The sequence below is a fragment of the Vulpes vulpes genome, chromosome 14 (genome assembly GCF_048418805.1).
Source record: "Vulpes vulpes isolate BD-2025 chromosome 14, VulVul3, whole genome shotgun sequence".
Taxonomy (NCBI): domain Eukaryota; kingdom Metazoa; phylum Chordata; class Mammalia; order Carnivora; family Canidae; genus Vulpes; species Vulpes vulpes.
Genome location: NC_132793.1, coordinates 50,458,567 through 50,481,982, shown reverse-complemented (window position 1 = coordinate 50,481,982; position 23,416 = coordinate 50,458,567). Strand labels below are relative to the sequence as shown.

The 23,416-nt window shown below is 39.8% G+C and overlaps 1 protein-coding gene across 25 annotated transcripts in view; it reads right to left on the bottom strand.

Moving 5' to 3' along the window:
* The window catches only part of PJA2 (praja ring finger ubiquitin ligase 2), a 223,438-nt gene extending 200,368 nt beyond the window's left edge, over window positions 1-23,070 (bottom strand). For 8 of the 25 annotated variants that reach the window (XM_072736601.1, XM_072736600.1, XM_072736614.1 and 5 more), the window contains exon 1: window positions 22,275-22,900. The gene's annotated coding sequence lies outside the window, so the exon portion shown is untranslated. Of the gene's footprint in view, window positions 1-22,274 lie in introns of all 25 variants that reach the window. The other 17 variants (XM_072736611.1, XM_072736607.1, XM_072736609.1 and 14 more) reach the window with 8 other exon arrangements.
* Window positions 23,071-23,416: the final 346 nt, after the last annotated feature.

Below are 23,416 nucleotides of genomic sequence, written 5' to 3'. Positions count from 1 at the left end.
AAACTTGCTATTGATTTCTTTTTTAAAAAATACATTGGGTCATGACATATATACAAGTTAATTTAGGAATTATAAAGAATAAAGCAGAGTGGGACAGTATCTGACTTTAAAGCCAAAGGTAAACTTAAGTCCTACTTCAGCCACTACTTTACTGTATTATCTTATACTTCTATACTTAGGTTTAAATATAGTTTTATTTAATCTCTTAGTTTTAATTTCCTTATTATAAAATAAAGTTAATAATACAGATATTTCCTTATTTTAAAATAAGGATAATAACAGACCTCTGTGACTTGGAAGCAGATTTATATATTACTATTAATAGAGGCTAAAATTCTGTAAGAAGGAAACCAAAAATTACAGCAGTTCAAACAAGATAGTTTTTTTCTATCTCTGTTAAAAGTCTACTTGATCCAGAATAACCAGTCAGGACCCCAGGTAATTTTCATCGTGTCACATTTCCATTAGCAGGGTTCTTGTTGAATATTCATGGCCAAGCTAGTTTATGGACATATCTGCATTCCATTGAGTATAAAAAGGGCAAGAGAGAGGTAACTGAGGATAAGAAATTTTTATTCAAGCGATGTAGAAGTTGGGACACCTGAGTGACTCAGTCGGTTAAGTGTCTGCCTTCGGCTCTAGTCATGATCCCAGGGTTCCTGGGATCGAGCCCCACATTTAGGTTCCCAGCTCAGTGGGGGGGAGGGGGGTTTGCTTCTCCCTCTGTGTTCCCTCTCTGCTCTCTCTGTTCTCTCCCAAATAAATAAATAAAATCTTCAAAGAAAAAAAAAGTGATGCAGAAGTCGCACACGTCCTTCTGACCCCATTCTTTTGAAAAGCACTTAGTTGCATGGCTATCTATCTACCTGAGAAATAGTCTCAAGGGGAAAAACCATGTGCTTGTCTGAAAATCCATTACTACTGAAGGAGAGAATACACCGAGAAACAACTCTCAGTCTGCATAGCAAACGTGTGCTAAATACCTCGTACGGTACCTGCTAACTCACAGGTGCTCAGCACCTATTTTAATTTTAAGAGTAGTACTATACACAAGTACATGCTTTGCCAAATAAGTTAAAAGGTTTACAGAAAGGTCTTCTGAAAGAGCTTTTCAGTAAAACCAGATTTTTAAGCAGAAGAGTAAGTTTGGTACAAATATACTTCCCTTGGTTTAATATGAAGGCTCCTGGATTCAGGATGCACATCTTCCACTTTGCTGCAATATCTGAAATTTCTACCATCAGTGTCTGATTTCTTTGAATACACCAGGAGTGAATAGCACATTGTTATTATGAGGTATTACTATCTTAGGATAGATATATTAATTTTTTATCTCCTGTCCCACTCCTCTTTGTCTTTTCCTGTATTATAAAAATCTAGAAGAATCAACATGGAGAAGCAAAAAGTTCCCAGTCGGGTAAGAGAAAAGAGGAAACTAAGCAAAGGCAAGGAAAGCCAAAAATCTTCATCATATAAGTTCAGGGAAGATACTTGTCAGGATAAATAAGGGACATAATTGGTGAGTTTTACTAGGGAAGAGAGTGAGCGTGGTTGTGAGCCAGGGCCCAGCCCTCAGAGGGTATGTCCTCATGAAACTATACAAGCATTAGGTGCTTCCCAGGGGGAGATGGCATAAAAGGGGGTACGAGAGGTGCTGATAATCAAAGCAGTTATTTCACAATTTTTTCCCAGGGCCAACCATACTACAGAGACGTGGTTGCAGCTGCATTTAGCTAGAGACAAATAAGGTATATGAAAACACTCAGGGCTTTTAAAAAGCTCAGTGCAATTTCTGGGCTTTGCAGTTATTTAATGAAGGCAAGCAAGAGGGTTATAAATTCAACAACTTTGTGATTGAGATTAATGTGCTCAGAAGTTAACCCTTGCCTTCACAGGCAAATGAGAAGTGAACATTGGGCATTATACAGTCTCTAATTTAAATCTGCCTGATTGGTGGCCTAGAACAAAACATGGCTTCTGGAAATTTAACCTTTTCATGGTTGGCACCAGAGCTGGGTAAAATGGTGGCCAATTAGGACATTACCGAGAGTTGCAAACTGTAAAGACTGATGGAGCATCACTAATAATGTAACAAAATGGGTAAACATCATGTGGCTTTTAACCAGAATTCCATTTAGAATTTACTAGAAGAAATAATTTGCATTATACAGGGTTGATGTTAAACCAGCCAAAGAGTTTGCTCAGAACTCTTTCCATCTTCATTTAAAGCCTACACTTCAAAAGCTGAGAATAACATAATAGGTGATAGGTGTCGAGTTGTGCTCACATTCCAAAATGAAGTGCTAAGCCAGCATGTAAAGAAGGTTGGCCAATTTTGCATGCTCAGGCCAATTCTGAAAATATAAACCGGTTCAGACTGATGACATTAGTCAAGGAAGGGTTTTTTGGAGGAAGCTGTTGGAGTATTGGCGGCTATCCTGTGAGTGGCAATGTCGGAGTGGTGGGGTATGCTTATATCTACCTCAAGGAAGAAGAGCTTTAGGAAAACTACTTAAAAATTTTGATTTACATCCCTGAGGTTTGTAGTGAACAGAGAATGGAAGAGTATAAAGAAGAGAGACTGTGGCTGGTTTGCTGCTTTCAAGCAGCAGGAGGTGGGTAGGACTCCCTAGGGTCACTATGGAAACTGCCAGGTAGGCTTGCCTCATTCTCAGAGAGCCAACTGGCAATGTGAGAGTGAGCCCGAGTGGATTCAGGTAGACTCTTACTACATGGCAAAAGCAAGGGCACCACGATGTCAGCTCCCCATGTCTCTCTTCCACGGGACACAGGTGGAGATGACACCAAATCAAAGGAATGGTAAGAGAAGTAGCCAGTCTGCTGCCGAGAAGCCAACTCTAAATAACAGCCAAGAAGTTTTATAAACTTTCACAGAAGCTACATCTGTACCAGAAGGAGGAAGGGGAGAAGTGGGTGGAAAGCTCTGCACTCAGCAGAAATAAGGAAGGTGGATGAGCAATGGTCTTGTGGCCGTCTCTCACAAGACAGGAAGGCAGATGAGAAACTGCATTGGGCAACTCTTCACAGGCTGCTTATCTCCCCTTGTTCTGGGAGGAATAACAGGGCATGGAGCCAAGTCTTGAATCAGGCTGGTCAAGCCTTGGCTATGGAGCCTACATGAGAACAAGGCTATGAGGGTGCTGAGTAAAGCTGTCGCCCAAGTCGGCCTTGATATGTAGATAAAAGAAGGTTACATTAGAAAGTGGCTGCTTTGGGCTGTGCCTTAAACACACAGACTGCAGGATGGATGCAACCCCAGCAGTGGGACTACCGTATTGGAAAGACATTAATTAATTAATTAATTAATTAAATTAATTTATTTTATTTATTATCTTTAAAGATTTTTATTTATTTGTTCTTGAGAGAGACAGAGAGAGAGAGTCAGAGACACAGGCAGAGGGAGAAGCAGGCTCCATCCTGGGAGCCCGACGTGGGACCCGATCCCGGGTCTCCAGGGTCATGCCCTGGGCCAAAGGCAGGCACCAAACCGCTGAGCCACCCGGGCTGCCCCTCGGAAGGCCATTTTATTTTATTTTATTTTTTTATTTTTATTTTTTTTATTTATGATAGTCACAGAGAGAGAGAGAGAGAGAGAGAGAGAGAGGCAGAGACACAGGCAGAGGGAGAAGCAGGCTCCATGCACCGGGAGCCTGACGTGGGATTCGATCCCGGGTCTCCAGGATCGCGCCCTGGGCCAAAGGCAGGCGGCAAACCGCTGCGCCACCCAGGGATCCCTCGGAAGGCCATTTTAATTATTGATACTTGCTTTGCCTAGAAGTTCCTGGAGGACTTTTAAGACGTTATCTACAAATGAACGTAAAAACTAGGATTTCATCTATTGGCAAGGAAAGAACTAGCCCACAGGAAGGACTTAAGGGACAGTGAGGAAAAGAATAACACTGTTTTCTCTTTGTGTCATATTGGGCTCTATATTTTTAACATCAGGCTATATCAGAAGTACGCATGAGTAACAGCAGATGGTGAGAAATGGACTTAAAAACCTGGGTGGGTGTCCCTTTGCTTACTGGGTGATACAAGTCTGAGCTGGAATAGAATTGCCTAAAGAAATAGAGTAAGGACTAAGGCTGCCTCCAGCCCCTCCTTTCCTACCCCTTCACGCTCAAATACATATTAAAATAACATTTAAGAAATATAGACCTGGGCAGCCCCGGTGGCGCAGCGGTTTAGCACCGCCTGAAGCCCGGGGTGTGATCCTGGAGTCCCGGGATCGAGTCCCACGTCAGGCTTCCTGCATGGAGCCTGCTTCTCCCTCTGCCTGTGTCTCTGCCTCTCTCTCGCTCTCTCTGAATAAATAAATCTTAAAAAAAAAAAAGAGTTCATTACTCTGTGATTTAAAAAAAAAAAAAAGAAATATAGACCTGAGGGCATGCCAAATTATTAGGCCATTTGTGACAGCACATACATTGGTCCAACCCTGGGCCACTTCTTAGTTAGACTAAGATTCAGTCCAGCCTCAGTGGAGGTAACTCTAAGTGGTACAGATTTGCAATAACAAGAGGTGGAACACTTCCTTTTCCAAGGCTTGCTGCCTTGATGAACATGTCACTTGGGCTTTCAAAAACTCTTTAGGGAATAGTATGGTCTTCCTGGACAGACCACAGTTCCAATACAGAGATAGTTTATGTCTTAGTATTAGGACAGACCCAGCAAGTTTAGCATCTAGAAAGTTTCAGTGTTCTTGAAAATATGAAACAACTTTTGTATATAACTGCAGGTTTCATATGAAGATATGGTTAACATGCTTTTGAAAGATACTTTTTTTAAGCAAAGAGAAGAATTTGTTATAATCAGGCACCGTTCAATGGTTCTTCGCTCTGAAAACCTGGCGTGTGATTCATGACGGAACAGAACTAGAGCATTAGGCCACTAAAAATAGTGCTTGAGATAAATTGTAAAAGAGCTTGTCCTTGTTCTATTGACCAATCTGAATGCTCTTCTCTTCATTCCATATATAAACATTCAACCTTTGTTTTCTAAATGCCGAGACTAATGCACCTCTAATCAAATAGAAGCTACATGGCAGTACTCAGATTTCATAGAATGAAAGAACTAAAAAGAGCCTGTGTAATTTTTTGGTTCTTCCAAGTGAAGGCCCCTAAATCAGGAATTTTCCTGTATTTTGGGGACATCCTACACTTAATTCAAGGAATCACAAAGGGCCTTTTTAAAATACCCAAACTTAGTTTAACTAACTTTAAAGCGATGTACTTTAACATACACTTAGCGGGATGATTAGGTGTAATAAAATAAAGAAAATAGTGAAGGTATCTTCAGTCCAAAAGGTTGGATCTTAGCATCTGAAACCTATCAGAGTGGAAAGTTGTCTACATATAGTTTTCAGAAATGGAGAGCCAATAGGTTCACTCAGGAACCCATTTCTGCAATGTATTCCATGTGTGTTGGATGAGCAGATAATCCCCATGACAGATATTGTGTCAAGTGTCCCTTGTACTAAATGGAAGAGGATTCATACATTTCATATGAACACATGGAAATAAACAGAATTTTGTTGAGAGTAGAATCAGTCAGGGCAATTTCCACATTCTTATAATTGAGGTGAATGGGGCATGATGGTGATAGTTGGACAGGGGGCAGGTAGAGGGGTTCCCCTCAGCTTGTGCTCACAAAGATAGTTTTCTACAGATCGCATCCATTCAAAACTTACACGTTACGACCCAACAGAACTCAAGAGAATCTGTTCCTTTCCTTGTCTCTAAAGTCAAATATTGCCCCGTTTCTCTCAAGCGTGTCCTTGATGTTAACTTAAAACTTACTGTTCCTGGGTGAACACTGTTTCCAGGCTCCAAGTCCCTGGATAGTTGGTTCTGGACCTGCACCCACTTGGATGGCTCAGGGCCTCTTCCCACTTGGAAACAATGACAAAGATAAGCACAAACCTCTCCTCAAATAAAGGCAATTCCTCATGATCATTGCAAGGCATTTGTAACCCGTCTCATCACCTATCAGACTTACAGTCTCGGTACAGTTCCGGCTGTATTTCTCCAGGGATCCTTTGGGTTTCCCTGCTGAATCTTCCTTGGATGTTTATGTTCTGCTCTCTGCACCAAGCTCTCACAGAACCGCATCCTCTCCTTCCACAAGAAATGCAGACCCCCATCATGATTTTTGGAGTTTCTCTGAAGATTTGTGGGAGTGCAGGAAAGGATCACTCTGTACACCACACAACATTTTGGTGCCACCTATCTGGACCTCGGGGGCTGCTTCTGCTTTCTCAGCCTTTCCTCTAGGTGTCATTTGCTGTCTTTTCAAAGCTTGTGTTACCGCCATGTGATGCTCTCTGTACTGCATGGAGCCCCCAGGTTAGTTGTACAATCCTTCGGACCTGTTTTGGCTTATTCTCAATACCCTTTTCTTTTGTTAGTAGTGCCTAGATTTTTTCCTCCCCATACCCATCACATGCCACCTTCGGCAAACTGTCAATCAAAGTGCCCTGGAGTTCTGGTAGAAGGGCCTTAGGACCTAAGCTGACCAATCAGCTGTTCTATCCCAGCATTTGCATTAGCTTGACTTGATTCATTCTCACAGTTGCACCCCCAAGAAACTGCTTATTTTCCTTCTAAAGGCTTTCCTTCAATTTTCTCATTTATGCCACTTATTTCTCTTCTACGTAAATCATTAGAGCTGCAACCAAAGGGTCCTGGGTGATACCAAAATATTGTCTACTTTCTTGCCTCAACTGCCTTATAAAACACATTTTTAAAAAAATTCTGGGAACTATTTTTTCAACTTGTTATATAAATATCACAAAAACTCTCACAGTTCTCAAATCTGGTAGGTTTTTGTTTGTTTGTTTGTTTTGTTTGTTTTTTGTTTGTTTTTTCTAAGACGGGTAAGAAGAGCGAGAAAGCTCTTTCAACTATTCCCAATGGATTTTCCAGTGGGACGGGGGAAGGAGTCTAAAGTTGATACACAAACCACAGGCCAGTACTTGAAGCAGCCCACAAAGGCTTTAGTATTTGTCCAGTGTGGACTGAGATGTGCAACTGAGATGTGTTCTAAAGGCATAATTTATTGAATGATGGAAAGATTTTCCTGGAAGTTAAACAGTGGTTTGAATGTAATTATTTCTTTTTACTTGAGCACGTAGACTGCTGGCACTCATTGTGGTTTACAGTCTTCCTATTTGTCATGTGATTAATCAGAACAACTTAATTGTACCTTCTCTAAGCTAGGAGAATGTATTGTTACTATGTTAAATATTTTATTGTCCTAGATTTCTTTCAGTATAACTAGAACTTTGAGTGGAAATGATCAATCAGGTTAACTAAAAATCAAGTTCAAAGAAAATATTATGCAGTTCTCATCAAATGATCATCCAGTGTTTCTTGCAAATAGAATCCTAAGCCAGATTTTCATTTGGTCTTGCACCAAACACAGAGAAATTTGACAGTATTCTAAAATGTTGGTCTGGCAGGTATCTTCAAGAAAATATTTCACAGATAAGAGATGTTTAAGAGACAAATATTTACATATGAGATATGGTTAGGTATAAATGGTGAGATAGTTATGAGATGGATGGAGCAGGTTATTTGTGTTTGCACATAAGGTAAAAGGCACACTATGGGGAAAAATATAATAAATTTATTATATAAAGTATGATGTTCTCAATAAAAATGGAAATTGTTTTGAACTATGCTTCAAGTTGGTCTGATATTGTGATTGATTATCTTGACTGCAACAGAACTGAGTCTTGCAGACTTAAGGCATTCTAAAGTGGTCTATAGGTTGCCATGGAAACTCCCCAAAATGTATTCTTACACCATTTGGGGGCATTTCCACTGTACCGGATTGACAAGTGCCTGATAGAGAAAGACTGTTCAGTGGGTGCTTTACCAGAGTAGTTTTGAATTGGACCTCAGAGGAAAAGATAATTATTAGTTAGAATGTATATGTTACATTGCATTTTCCAAACTATTTTAGACACGAGTTTGGCATTCCTTATGACATTTATGAAGTAGGTCAGTATTATGATTGCCCTCTTTATTTAGCTGAGAAAACAAAGACTGTGGGACTACAGAGCAATTTTAGGCAGGGCTATAATTAAGCCATCAGGAATAAACTGTCCTGCATTTTATTCTGAGAAATCTCTGGCTTATTCACAACATCCTCACTGAAAATAATGTTCCTCTTTTCTTTAGTCTATACATCTTTTCAAGCAATTTAAGCACATTTATTAACAACAATAACAATAAATAATATGATTTCCACGTTCTATTGAACAGTGGGTATGTGCTAAGTACTCTGCTAAATTCTTTTTGTACAGTATAGTGCTTTTTCTCCCACACAGTCCTGTGAAGTGGGTGTTATTGCCATTTCCAGAAGAGGAATCTGACTCTGACAGGTAAATTAATTTGTCCAATTCTCTCTTAAATGACAGAAGCAGAATTTGAAACCAGGTCTGTTTAATCCCCAAGGCTGAGTTCAACTTAATCATTTTGCCACACTTCCTGTTGCCATTTTACATTCACACCTAACACATGCTTGTTTTGCCCAGCACTGTAGAAGTGTCATATATGTCATATGCATTTGTAGTAGTAGTGGCTAAAAAAAAAAAAAAAAACCCTTAAGTTCTGGGGTCAGAGAGCCTTGGGTTCAAATCCAGACATAAGCGTTTTGTAGCTACTGCTCTCTGATTTTTGGAAGGATTTCCCGAGATTAGACAACAGTGTCAGCCGCAGGGCTTGGTTTTGGGGCACGGAAGAGCCAGGCAACCCATTCTCACTCACTCACAAAGAGGAGTCATTCTTGGGCAGCCCAGGTGTCACAGCGGTTTAGTGCTGCCTTCAGCCCAGGGCGAGATCCTGGAGACCCGGGATCGAGTCCCATGTTGGGCTCCCTGCGTGGAGCCTGCTTTTCCCTCTGCCTGTGTGTGTGTGTCTGTCTCTCTCTCTCTCTTTCATGAATAAATAAATAAAATCTTAAAAAAAAAAAAAAAAAGAAGAGTCGTTCTCCCCTAGTCTATTCCTCTCACTTCAAGTAGTGTATCCAAAATGCAAGTGAGCATTCATTCATTCACTCCTTCACTTCCTCACTCAATAAATGCTTACTGAATTCTTACTCCCAGATAGTATTCTCGGTGCTGCTGATATAAGAGTTAATACAGACAAAACTCTAGTTCTTCTAGTGTCATTTTCCTGCTAAAACCCTCCAACAATGCCGCATTGCCTACAGGATAATATTCCCATTCCTTATCAGGGAATGATGAGTCATTGTTGATTAGGCCTCCATAATGGAGGGGTTTTCCACAGAGTCTGAAAGAAATGGGAGGCCTGCAATGACGGGAGAAGGTAGAGAGGATGTAAGAGAGCTGTAAAGAATGCAAGAGCCTCAAAGGCTCTGCAGGGCCACGGACTGGACTTCAGGTAGCACAGATTCTGGCTCCAGCCTCGAGCTCTGTAGAAGGCCTCCTCTCCTCTGCCTTGGCTCCCCATCCTTCTAAGCACTGTGAGGGCAGGATGGTGGCCTTATTGTGCATCCCTACTGTCCTCTCCTATCCTGGCACACTGTAAGAGTTGAGTAAATGTTCCAACACAACAGCCCTAAGTATCTGTAGAAATTTAAGTTTCTAAATCCACTTAGGGAAAGACGTTTCTCTTCAGTAAATGGGGTCATATAGATGTTTGCAACACAAAGTGTGGCCCATAGACTGACAGCGTTGGCTACACCTGGCAACTTGTTCCAAACAAAGAATCCTGGGCCTCATCCAAAACAATTGATTCTGAGTCTGCTTTTTAACGAGATCCTCAGGTAATATGCATACATACACATTAATGTTTACGATGCAGTGGACCAGATAATTTTTATAACTGATTAATAATTTTAAGGTAAAATATAAGCAACTCTATAATACTACTCCAGTAGTGGCGGCTGTTTTCATAAAAATATCATGGACAAATATAAAGCCGAAGCCTCAGTAAGCTGCAACAGGATAGACTCTGAAATCCTGTGAACCTCCTTGGAAATTTTGGCACCCAAGAGAGAAGGACTTTATAGCTCCTGACAAAGTTAGGGGGCTATAGACAGGACATATTGCATTTGTCAACCTGGAAACATTAAAGAAAGTTTGTTCTTTTGTGCAATCATTTAGCAATAAGGTAAGGCTTGCCAGCTAGATTTATTGGGATATTGGATTTTATGTTTCTTGTATCGAATGATATTTTTTACATTGTTTATGTCTAAATAAATCTGTCTTCTATTTTACATCACCCTGTTGTATTGCTGCTTACAGATAAAGGGTTCAGGTAGCATAATTTGCTCTGCCCTTGGGATACGCTGCCATACATTAAAACCCAATCACATGGTGACTACAGCAGAGAATTTCAATGTGCTCTGAAAAGTTGCACAGAAATGGTGAATGAATAAAGCTCAATGAGAAGATGTGGTTTCTGATCTTGCTTTATCTAGTCTGTGTCTGGCAGACATTTATTATTGGTAGATTCAAGCTCAAAGATGGTAATTTCATTGTAAAATCTATGCCCTAAATGTCCTACATATGATCGAGTCCTTGCAAACAGCTGCTTTGTAACACCCATGGCTTTATGCCAATCAATATCTATATGATTTTGATTATTTTTATGGTGTGTATGTGCGAGTATGTGTGTATACAAGCCTTGAACCTGTAAGCAATAGTGAAAATAAAAAAAATACAATCAGATTAGAGTTTAAAAATAACTTAAAATTTCACAAAGGAAATAATGATTATTGTAAGGCAAATTAATGCAGGCTCTTCTTTGTGCTTAGAAATGTACTCTCATTTTGAACAGGCAGGATAAAATATGTCCATTTATGTTACAGTCTTTATCCATTAGTCTGCTTTATGATTTGATTTCATGTTTTCATTGTTCCAAAGCAATTTTCCAGATTGAATCTTAAAAGGATTATAAACCACAAAAAGTCACTTTAAATTCTACATGGAGTTAATATACCTACTGCAATTCTGTACATTTGTCTTTTAAATTTTATAAAAAGATTTGTTGACACTTTCCCTTTCACTTGTTTCTTACAATATATTTTGCTCAAAAATTTGTCAAACACTGATGCCTGTCTTATTTGATGTTTTAAAGCATGTTAGCCAATCAGCATAATTTAAAATGTCAAATATGATAGTTTTAAATTTTTCTGCATTAAATACTATCTCAAATTGAAATCATTTGGGTGATGCAACATACATAAATAAAAGCTTAAGTTCAGAAATAGACATTGGAGGTTGTTGGGTTTTTTTTTTTTCTCTCCTTTCTGACAGAAGCATGGCTGTATCTTTCTTTTCCATTCTAAAATGGACCCACAGTCGATAGCTCAGGGGAACATAACAGATCAACCTTCTCAGCACCTCTGGAAGAGTCTATGTTTGAAATGGAAGGGAGAAAATAAAAGAGTAATGATCCTTCTAAATAAAGAAAAAAGAGCATGTGTAATAGTTCTTCAGCGGAAGAACTATTTAGGCAAGTTGGCTAAGAGAGGCACTAATTTTTCAATTAGAAATTGAGCCTTTACAGGGAGCCTAGGTGGTGCAGTGTCTGACTCTTGGTTTTGGCTCAGGTTGTGATCTCAGGCTTGTGAGATGGAGCCACGTGAGGAGCCCTGTGCCAGGCTCCTTGCTCAGCGGGGAGTCTGCTTGAGATTCTCTTCTCCCTCTGCCCACTCCCCCTCAAATAAATAAATTAACCTTTTAAAAAAAAAAGAAATTTAGCTCTTTCAGAAACAAATGAGTAGTTGCTGGCATCTCCTTCAATTATTCTCCTTTTCATAATTCAAATATGGGAAACGGTTCTTACTATATGTCTGAGATCCCAGTGTAAGAGCCCAGACCGGGTATAACTGGATTTCTCAGAAGTAACAGGGGAGCCTCATGGGAATAACATCATTAGGAATAGGCGAAGGACAGAAGCCCCATGGGAAGGAATTCACTCACGGGAATAAGAATAAGAGGACACATCACCTCTCAAGACAAATTTTACTTGAAATAGTTCATGTGTGTCATCCAGCTTTTCCTCTGGCCCTACATCCACTCCTTTTTTTTAAATAATAAATTTATTTTTTATTGGTGTTCCTACATCCACTCCTTTCTGTTCTTGGGATTTGTTCCTAAGCTTGAGGAATGGACAATCCAGAAAACACAAGAGAGCCCTGCCTTTGGCCTGTGGAGCCAAGGGGCACACAAATGGTGTACAAGGTATTTTACCCTCTTTGGTGAGACTAGTGTTGGGTGACAGTGAGTTATTAAACAGACCATTGGCTATGAGTCCAAAGTAGCAACAGAATCTTTGTTGCGGCCAAAGGTCATGTCCTGTAGCCACTGTTAGAGGTAGAGGAGGCCACCAGCCTCTGTCTCATTTTAGAGCTACGTGTTTACATCTCTTACCTGTCAGTTTGTTGAATACACAGATGTAATAAATTAGACAAATATTTGATCTACACCCTGTAGTTCTCAAAGCTAATATTTTACATGAGGAATAGGTGGGCCTTAGGCATGGCCAGTCTGGATTTCTGTTACACTCTATTACCCTTGGAAAGAAACCTATCGGGTACAGTGTTAGTTTATTAGTGATTTTATTGGCTTTTATTCTGCCTTCAACTCAAAAGCCAGCAGCCAGCCTTAGGCATAATGTAGACACTTGGTTATCAATATAGTATCTGCATATTAATAGTTGCTGTGAGAGTCAGGGTTGGTAGAAATGATCTGTATATAAAACAGTTAAAATTTTCCAGTAGAGTAAAACAGACCTGTGATCTATCCTCCTCCCTCTCCTTCTTTTTAGCTTTTAATAATTAACACCATTTTGGGAGGGGTTTACTATAGTCGATATAAGAGGGTACACTTCTCTCTGCTAATATTGGAAGCAAGCAATTATCAATTTCCAAATTAATGCTCCAGTTACCTGACATATGCTGGAAGTGGGCTTTAATCCTTTCTTGGAATAGGTGATTCCAATTCTTCCAGTCTTTCTAATGGCCATTTTCTTTCTTTCTTTCTTTCTTTCTCTTTTTTTTTTTAAGATTTTATTTATTTATTCATGATGGACAGAGAGAGGGAAGAGGCAGAGACACAGGCAGAGGGAGAAGCAGGCTCCATGCCAGGAGCCCGACGCGGGACTCAATCCTGGGACTCCAGGATCACATCCTGGGCCAAAGGGAGGTGCTAAACCACTGAGCCACCCAGGGATCCCCTAATGGCTATTTTCACACCAGTGCTACTAACCGTATCCAAATAAATCCCAATAGATAACATAACTAAAGAGGCAATGTTTGGGACATGATTACTCAATTAAGTATTTTTACTTGATAAAGAGTCTCATGAGTAGGCAAAAAACAGCTTATTTTGTACTTTGAATTTGTACCTGCTGAAAAATACATCGTTTTTATCAGACGCTTATCCAGGGACAGAATATAACTCTGTTGTGAAAGAAAGAAAGAAAGAAAGAAAGAAAGAAAGAAAGAAAGAAAGAAAGAAAGAAAGAAAGAAAAAGGTAAAATTAGGGCAGTTGTAAAAGCAACCTTTTCGATGAATTTCCACAAAATATATTAACAAAATTTTTCTAGAAACGTGAATATTTGGTCAAAATCTTGCATTTACGACTCACTTTCCTACATTCTCACATTATTTCATACATGTTCAGAGATCACAATTGCTCCTTCTCCACAGGACAGATGTGAGGGTATTCAATTTTTTCACTCCCTGGTATAGATGGTGAGTTGACCAAAAATAAAGATCTGCCAGGGGCATGCCGTTGCTTCTCATACTTCTCTCATTCTCCACTGCCCAGGTGCCAATGAGGAATGCCAGTCCCAGGAGTACTGAGAAGCAAGTCTCTGTGCAAGTAGAGAGACAGTGAAGAGAGTCGCTCCTACGGTTAGGCACTCAGGAGAGCACGTGGTTGGTGTCCATAGCCAGGACACCTGAGCTCACTGTGTTTTGTAAGGTGGGCTTCAGGAGAAGCCAGTTCGTAAGTAATATAAGAAAGTCATTCTTTACCAATTATCAGCGGCCTCATTTCATTTAGCATTTGAGATTAAGTTTGTGAAGGTCTTCCGGGAGGCTGACTCATGTACCACAGAGTCTCCATGGCAGAAACCACTGAATGGACACCAATTTGTTCATCTCCTAGAGTCATCCTCATGCTTGGCCTTGTTCAAAGCTAGACGGCTCTCAAAATAGTATTTTAGTGGAAGTAGCATTCTAGAGCTAGGATGGGAAGGATCCTAGAACTTATCTGGTTCTATTTCCTTATTTTACATCTGAAGAAACTGAAGTCCACAAAGGCTGTCTATGTGCTGAAAACTAAATAAGATAATTCTAGTAGGTTGCTTACTGCACTGCTTAACACATAAGTATTCAACAAATATTAGTATGCTGATCCTTATTTTCTCTTTAAACATATATCCCTAAAATATATAGACCATGAACTTCTTTTAGATCTAGTCAGTTACATGGATGCATCACTATTTTTAGGTAGTTCTCAATCTATGGACATTTAGGTTATTTGTAATGTTTTTTTTCCATTTCAAACAATGTGCAACTGCCTTAAATGTGTATCTTTTCAAACACATGTATTATTTCTGTAGATTAGATCTGAGGAGTGGGATTGCTGATTGTGTACATTTCATTTTAAAGACTATTGCCAATATTTTCTTAGGGCTATTTTACTAATATCTACTCCATCAACCAAGTATAGGAAGATCTCTCCACAATGTTGTCTGCATTGGCTGTGATCAGCCATTTAAAGTGGAAGGTTAAAAAAATGATAATTTATTATTGTTTTAATTTGCATCTTTACTATTAAGATAGAGCCTCTTTCCCCGTTTGTGCGCAAACATTTGCATTTTTCTGTGTATTTCCTACCATATCATTTGCTTATTTTCCTATGGAATATCTTTTTCTTATTAATTTGTATAATGTATCTATTCAACACATTCTAATTGAGTGTCTGTATGGGCCATTTGTTTTTGCACTGAGGCTGTAACAGTGAACAATGGCTACCACTTACTATAAACCATTGATAAACTAAGTGATTCTCACAAAAATACTATGAGCTATCCCCTTTAAATACTGTTGCTATCCCCTTTGGGCCACTGAACTGAGATTTGGAAAGGTCATATGACTTGTCTGAGGTCATGTAGTTTGTAAATGACAGAGCCAGAATATCAATCCAAAGTTGCTTAACTCTCTTCAGGATACTACTAGGAACTCTAGGTATCCTCAAGTTGGTGAGGATAGATCCAAGAACTTAGCCAGAAGAAGGTGGCCTGGGAGACAAAGTTCCCTGCAGCACAAGCACCTCAGTTTGAAATGCATTCTAAGAACAATTAGGGAGTAAAGCTGAGGATGGCCCAATTAAGAATATATTTTTTTAAAGATTATTTATTTATTTATTCATGAGAGACACAGGGAGAGAGGCAGAGACACAGGCAGAGAGAGGAGCAGGCTCCATGCAGGGAGCCCGAGGTGGGACTCGATCCCCGGACTCCAGGATCACGCCCTGGGCTGAAGGCGGTGCTAAACCACTGAGCCACCTGGGCTGCCCCCAATTAAGAATATTAACTCTTTGTTACAAGTGTCACAAACATTTCCTCCCAGTTCTGCTGCTTGAGAAGGGTTTTTGGAGTTTTTGAAAAATTTTAGTACAGATGGAACAAAAAAGATTATGTCATCATATCTGCCGGTTATTTTCCTTTATGGTTTCTGGATTTTGCTTCTCATTTAGGAAGGTAATTCCCAAATCCAGATTTTCAAAATTTATATAATATTTCATTTTAATACTTCATGACTGATTTGATTTTTATTCTTAGGTATTTAATTCATATGGCATTTATTTTGGAGCTGACTGTAACCTTAAATAATCCAAATAAACCTTTATCTAAGTAGAAACGAACTTCATCTCATTCACTGCCTTTATTACTTGTAGTCGTTGATTTATTTGCTGCTTAAAGGATCTTGGGTTGAAAGAAGGATATATAAAGGGATTAATAAAAAGTCTACTTGAGGGATCCCTGGGTGGCGCAGTGGTTTGGCGCCTGCCTTTGGCCCAGGGCGCGATCCTGGAGACCCGGGATCGAATCCCACGTCGGGCTCCCGGTGCATGGAGCCTGCTTCTCCCTCTGCCTGCGTCTCTGCTTCTCTCTCTCTCTCTCTCTCTGTGACTATCATAAATGAATAAATAAAAATAAAAAAAAATTAAAAAAAAAGTCTACTTGAAAGGATTTTGATATTTCAGTTGCTTTTGTGATTTTAATGTGTCTTTCTATAGCTGAGCACACTAGTGAGCAAATGTAGAAAAGTCTAACAATCAGCAACAGGTTGATTTCTTCTTGGACCAGTATGGTGGAAGAGAGAATTTGGACTTTGGGGTCAGACAACCTGAATTTAAATACTATTTACATTACTTTTTGGCCTAATGGCTTTTAGCAATTATTTAACTTCTATGAAATTCAGTGTGCTTGTCTGCAAAAAATGGAGTGGGAGATATCTAACTTGTAAAACATCCACCTTATTAATCACCTTATAAGATTATGATAATGTGTGTGAGTGGTGGGGAGAGCCATTCAGTACTTGGCCAATAACAGGTTCTCAATAAATATTAGTTTTAGTTATATTTAATGTATTTATTGTCATGTTTTATATGACTCAGAAATTTGTCTCCTAATCTACCTGATGTCCTTGTACATTTGACAAGGACATCAACGATTACACACTTAATCAAATAAATGGTTTCATACATACATTTCTCATTTAAGTGATGAGGAAAATCAGTAACAACTTAAAAGATCTGGTGCTGTGAACAATTAGCCTGGTTGACATGCATGTAACAAATGTTAAAGGAGGAACCCACTGGAAGACAGGCATCAGCTAAGTGGTGAAGAAAGGAAACAAGGACCTTAGGGGAATAAAACACATTGTAAATCATATTGTTAATTTCTAAAGTAACTCCCAAAGATCCTTACAAAAAAGAAATGCAAAAGACCACATCCCAGGCATTCAAAAGATTACACCTAATGGTGGGAGGCTGTATTATATGCAATCTAAATGGAAATGATTAGAATACATTTAAGGAGAAATGGTGGGGTTTTCCACTTTTACCCAATACAGAGTAATAGAAACCAGATTTACTCTTCCATATGAAACAAAAAAGGACAAAATATATGAAATGATGGTTGGCAAAACACTGGATATAAGGCAACATTGAGAAATGGGAAGCAAATAGGTGAACCCTAGAATTGCCTCAGCTTAATGCCTTGAAGGTTTTTTCAGGCTGTTGTGCAGGGAGAGGAAACCCAGTTAGATCTTGTGGCTCCCTAGAGTGGCAGACATGGAGCTGGGTATCCAGAGACCCCAAGGTAACTGGTGATCACAGGGCTGAGTATCAGAGAGGGAAGAGGTGCATGGGGCAAAAACTCTAGTGATATATATAGAGGGTCTGCCTCAGTTGAGGTGTGAGCAGAGAATGCATGTGCAAAACTACTTGAGGTAAGAGAAAGAAACATTAAAAAAATATTAGTGGCAACTGACTGGTGCTCACAGTGGGCTGGGAATAGTGTCTGTTCTTACCAGATTAGAAAACCTCATGGTTTTTGTGGGGAACTAAATACATTACACAGAAAATTTTGCCTCAGTAGTGGAAAACAAATATCCCTAGACTGAACATTATTCTAGTTCTAAGAAATATTAAAAGTAAGATATGAAAGGATCAAAGTATTTCCAAATAATTACATTTCAGACTAAAGCTCAAGTGTATTTGTAGGCATACAAAAATATCCAGCACCCAAAAAGGTAAAATTCACAAGATCTGGCATATATAAAAAATTACAAGGGATGCAAAGACACAGGGAAATCTGAACCATAATAAGGAGATCCACCTAAATTGACACAGAACAGACACAGATATTAGAATTAGCAGATAAGGACATTAAAACAGGCACAACAGTATTACATACGTTCAAAAAGTTAAGATACAAAAAAAAAGAGACCCAAATCAAAATTCTAGAGTTTATAATTGCAATGTATAATATAAGATACAAAATATCCTAGATGGGATTATTGGCAGATTAAACATTGAAACAGAAAAGCCTAGTGAGCTTCAAGACATAGAAACAAAAACTCTCCAAAATGAAAAAGAGAAAAGATAATTTTTTAAAATGATGTTTTACTTATTTATTCATGAGAGACACAGAGAGAGAGAGGCAGAGACACAGGCAAGAGGGATAAGCAGGCTCCCTGTGGGGAGCCCAATGTGGGACTCGATCCCAGGACCCTGGGATCATGCCCTGAGCTGAAGGCAGACACTAACCACTGAGCAACCCAGGCATCCCAAGTAAAGATCATTAAAAAAAAAAAAATGAGAGAGTATCATTGAACTGTGAAAAACTTCAAGCAGCCATATACTGTATAATTGGAGTCCTGAAGCTGAACATGTAGGACAAAAGTTTTTGAGGAAGTAAGGGCTGAAAATGTTTTAAATTTGATGAGAACTGTAAATCTGTAGATCCATGAAATTCAGACACAAGAAACATGAAGGAAACAACTAGAGAAAGCCAGAGAAAGGAGTTAAGTTGCATACAGTAGAACAAAGATAAAGGTGACTGAGTTCTCACTGGAAACGATCCAAGTGAGAAGACAGTGGAGTAACATATTTAAAATACTGACAGAAAAAAAAAAAAAACCTCTCACCCTAGAGTACTATGGTTAGGGACAACAAATTTTCAGGAACAAAGGCAAAATAATATTATTTTCAGATATACAAAGGCTAAAAGAATTTATCAGCAGATGTATCTTTACAAGAAATTTTAAAAAGAGCATCCAGGTGGATAGAAATAAAGATGTACCAAAGGAATAACACTAGAAATGGTCATTACATGAGCAAATACTTAAAATGTATTTCTGTATTATTTAAAACCCTTTAAAAGAGTAATTGCTTAAGGAAAAACAATTACAAAGTGTGTAGCTTACAATATGTGAGAAGTAAAATGTGGGACACTTATTGCACAGAGACCCCAAAGGAAGGAATGAAAGTGTGCTGCTGAGAGGTTCTCACACCCCATGTGAAATAGTGTAATGTCAATGGAAAGTAGATTGTGATAAGGTAAAGTGGATACTATAAACCTTAAGGCAAACACTAAAATAACAAAAGAGTGACAACTAATAATACAGCTAAGGAGATAAATTGGAATCATAAAAAATTTAAATAATCCACAATAAGGCAGAAAAAGAGGAAAAGAGAAGAAAGACGAGGTGGGAAAAATAGAAAAGAAATAGCAAGGTGATATATATAAATCTAACCATATCGGTAATCACATTAAGTACAAATGATCTAAACATCCGATTAAAAGGTAGATTGTTAGTGCCAAATAAATGTTGCCTATGAAAAGCTTACTTTAAATATAACAACACACATGGATTAAATTTAAAAGGATGGAAAAAGACATACCAAGGTAAGTCTAAATAGAGAAAAGCTGGAGTAATGGCTACCTACTCTACTACTACTATATTACTATCAAGTAAAGTAGATTTCAGAACATCAAAATACTAGCTGGGATAAAAAGATCATTTTGTAATAATAAAGGGGTTAGTTGGAGATCACTTGACCATCCTAAACATTAATGAACCTAATAACAGCATCAAATATAGAAAGCGGAATCTTATAAAACTTCAAGTTGAAACAGAAAAATCCACAGTGATAGTAGATATTTTCTAAAGCTATTTTTTATTTTTAAGTTTATTTTATTTTTATTTTAAGCTCCCTGCCAGGCAAGGAGCCCAAAGCAGGGCTTGAACTCATGACCCTGAGATCAAGATCTGAGCTGAGACCAAGAGTTGGATGCTTAACCGACAGAGGTATCAGCGCTGCGATAACAGTTTGATATCACTTTCTTAGTAATTGAAGAAATCAAAAGGGAAATTAGGAAGATTTTTGAACCAAATGAAAAAGAAAAGGAAATTTAATTTGTGCAATGCCATTTACAGGGATATTTATACCACTAATCATCTATACTATAAAAGAGGAAATGTAAGGTGATAGATTGTTGTGGTGATTACTTTGCAATATATACCAATATCGAACCATTATATTATATACCTGAAACCAATATAATGTTATATGTCAATTGTACCTCAATTTTAAAAAATTAAAAAAATAGAAATTAAAAAAAGAGAAAAGATCTGAAATTAATGCTCTCTAGTTTTACCTTAAAAAAACAGAAAAAGAAGACCGATTAAATCTCAAAGTAAACAGAAGAAAGGAAATAATAAAGATCAGACCAGATATCAATAAAATAGAAAACCAAAAATGATAGAAAAAGTAACTGAAATCATAAGCCATTTCTTAGAAAATAGCAATAAAATTGATAAATCTCTAATGCCATTTAGTCAGGATTAAAAGAATGTAATCGATGAGCACCAAGTATGAATATTGGAAATGAAAGAGAAGGCATCATCATAGATTCTGTAAATATTAAAAGAATAATGGATTATAAATCATTTTATTCCAATAAATTAAGACACTTAGATAAGACAGACACATTCCTTGAATGACAAGGTATTCCTTTAGCCAAGGAAAAACACATAACCTGTATCGACCCATATCTATTAAAGAAAAGAAGAAATAGATTTGGTAATTAAAAACCTTCCCCGCCCTGCCCCCTTGTAACTTCAGTTCCACATGGCTTAACTGGTAACTTCTACTAAATATGTAAAGAAGAAATAATGCCAGTTCTATAAAAACTCTCCCAGAAAACCGAAGAGGAGGTAATTCTTGCCAATTCATTCAATGAGGCCAGCACATGATTTTGATACTAAAACCAAAGACATTGCAAGAAAAGAAAACTGCAAACCCACATCCCTCATGAATATACATGCAAAAATTCTAAACATAATTGTAGCAAATCAAATCCAACAACAGATAAGAAGAATAATACATCACGATCGAGTACAGTTTACCCAGGAATGTGAGCTTAGTTTAGCATCCCAAAGTCAATGTGTCTTTTTAATTAACTTATTTTGAGTCACCTCAAAAGATGGCAGGAAAAGTATTTGACCAAATCCAACATCTATTCCTGATAAAAATTCTTGACAAACAAGGAGTAGAAGCAAGCTTCCTTTAAAGGACATCTATGAAAAAAATATCACAGCTAAGGGTGAAAGACTGAATGCTTCCCCAGCAAGATCAAAAACAAGACAAGGATATCTGCTCTCACCCCTCCTACTCAATACCCTACTGGAGATCCTACAGCCGGTGCAAGAAAAAAGTTTGTTTATGTATATACTGCACGATTCTATTTATATGAAGTTCTAAATCAGTGATTCCCCCAAGATTCTCCCTAAGACCATATGAGGGATGAGGGAGGGACTACAAAGGGCCCTAAGGAAAATGTGGTGGGTGATGGACATGACAAGTTCCTTCCCTTGAGTGTGAGGACAGCCTCACAGATGTCTGCGTATGTTAAACTTAAAAAATTGTGTGCTTCAAATATAAGCAGTCGGCTGTCCATCAGTTATACCTCAAACAAGCTGTTAAAAAAAAAAAAGGGGGATGGACAAAGGAGTAAAAAGAGAAAGTGTTAGAAGCTCAAGCATTAGTGTATGGGGTGAGCTACGGGGGTGGTCTGGATTAGGAAACGCAGAAATGAACTTATTTATCCACGAGCCAGATTGTCTCCAGTGTCTAAGTAATTCTCTAATAGGAAGTTAGGTGTGTGGGGTTGACAATTACCTTTTTCTAGTCATCAGGGTGCCATTTAGTGGCTCTCTAGAAAACCAGCTATAATTGCAGGAATGCAGTCATTGCTCAGGGCGAGCCGGGGACTCCCTGGGGACTGGGCATGGCTCTCAGGACTCCGAGCATGTGACACTGAGCACAGGTCCCCGCAGCAGGCGGGGACAGGGACAGGGGGCCTTGGTGTACTGCGCCGCGGGGAACCTGGCCTGCCCCCCAGCCCCCCGGCTTCTCAGGGTCCCCCCGTGTCCTGCCCACCTTCTGGCCCGGTAGGCAGAACCAGCCAGAGGGGGTGGCAGCGGCCCGGGCACCTGTCCCAGCAGCCGCGCCCAGAGCTCAGAGCAGCCCCCCGCAGACTCAGGCCCAGACGGCGGCCAGGCCGCGGCTCCCTGAGCAGACACCTCCTCCCCGCCACTGGGCACCCGAGGACCTCCTCCTGGCCGGAGCTTCCTCAAGGTTAAAATACGGAAGTGGGTGCCGAGCTGGTCTCCCCATCCCAGTAAGTCTTACCTGTTAACCGACTCTGTGGCCCTGGGCGTGCGTGCCAGCCGCCACCTGCTGGCTCCGCCTCGGGTCCTCCCAGGCTAAGAGCCTCCGGCCGAGGCCTGGCTGGTCAGGCTCCTGGTCTCCTGGCCCTGAGCTCCAGCCCCAGGCTGGCTGGAGAGTTTACTAAAAATAAAATATAGAATTAAACTCCTTCTGTGGGTCGACAGGTGCCATGCACACCACGTCCCTGGGAGGTAGGCGGTGTTATCATCTTCATTTCAAGATGAGAAAACTGGGGTGCCTGGGTGGCTCAGTGGTTGAGCCTCTGCCTTCAGCTCGGGTCATGACCCCGGGGTCTTGGGATCGAGTCCCGCTTGAGGTCCCTGCAGGGAGCCTGCTTCTCCCTCTGCCTGGGTCTCGGCCTCTCTCTGTGTCTCTCATGAATAAATAAATAAAATCTTAAAAAAAAAAAAAAAGATGGCAAACTGAGGCACAGAGCGGCTAAGGGACTTGTCCAGCTTTTTGGTGGGTGGCCAACGATGTCTAAAGCCTGGGCTCCGACACACAAGCCCACACTCCGCAGGTCGCGGCACAGGACGGCGGGCGGAGGCTGGGCCTGGGCTTGCTGCGAGCCAGCCCACATCCCACGTAAGGGACGGGCTGTTGCATGGCCACAGATGACTCCCAGTGTTTGCCTGCTGGTGACATGCAGTACCAGGAGACAGAAAGAGAATGGCTCATTGTAAAGCCACTCGGGGGGTTCGAACAACAGCCCCGCTGCTCGGCGGGGCCTGGGCCGTCTTCTCTCTCGTCTCCACCCAAGCTCTGCTCCTGTTGGAGGAGCAAAAGGCGCTGGAGGCCCAGCTGGGGTCGGGGGTGGGGGGGCGCGGGGGGATTGCTGTCCACCGCCCAGAGCTGCAGGACAGATGGATAGAACCGAGCCTCTTCTCTGAGCTGCTCTGGGAAAAAGACATGGGAGCCAGATTGTGAAACATGGTAAGAAAGAACCAGAAGGGAATAATGCTCCAGTATTTCAAGAACAAGTATGTCTAGTTGGCGGGGTTATGGTTATTAAGGATTTTTCCCCTCTGTATATTTTCCATATTTTCTAACCAAAACCTATAGTTAATGTAATAACCTTCAGGGTTTTGCTTTCTTTAAGATTT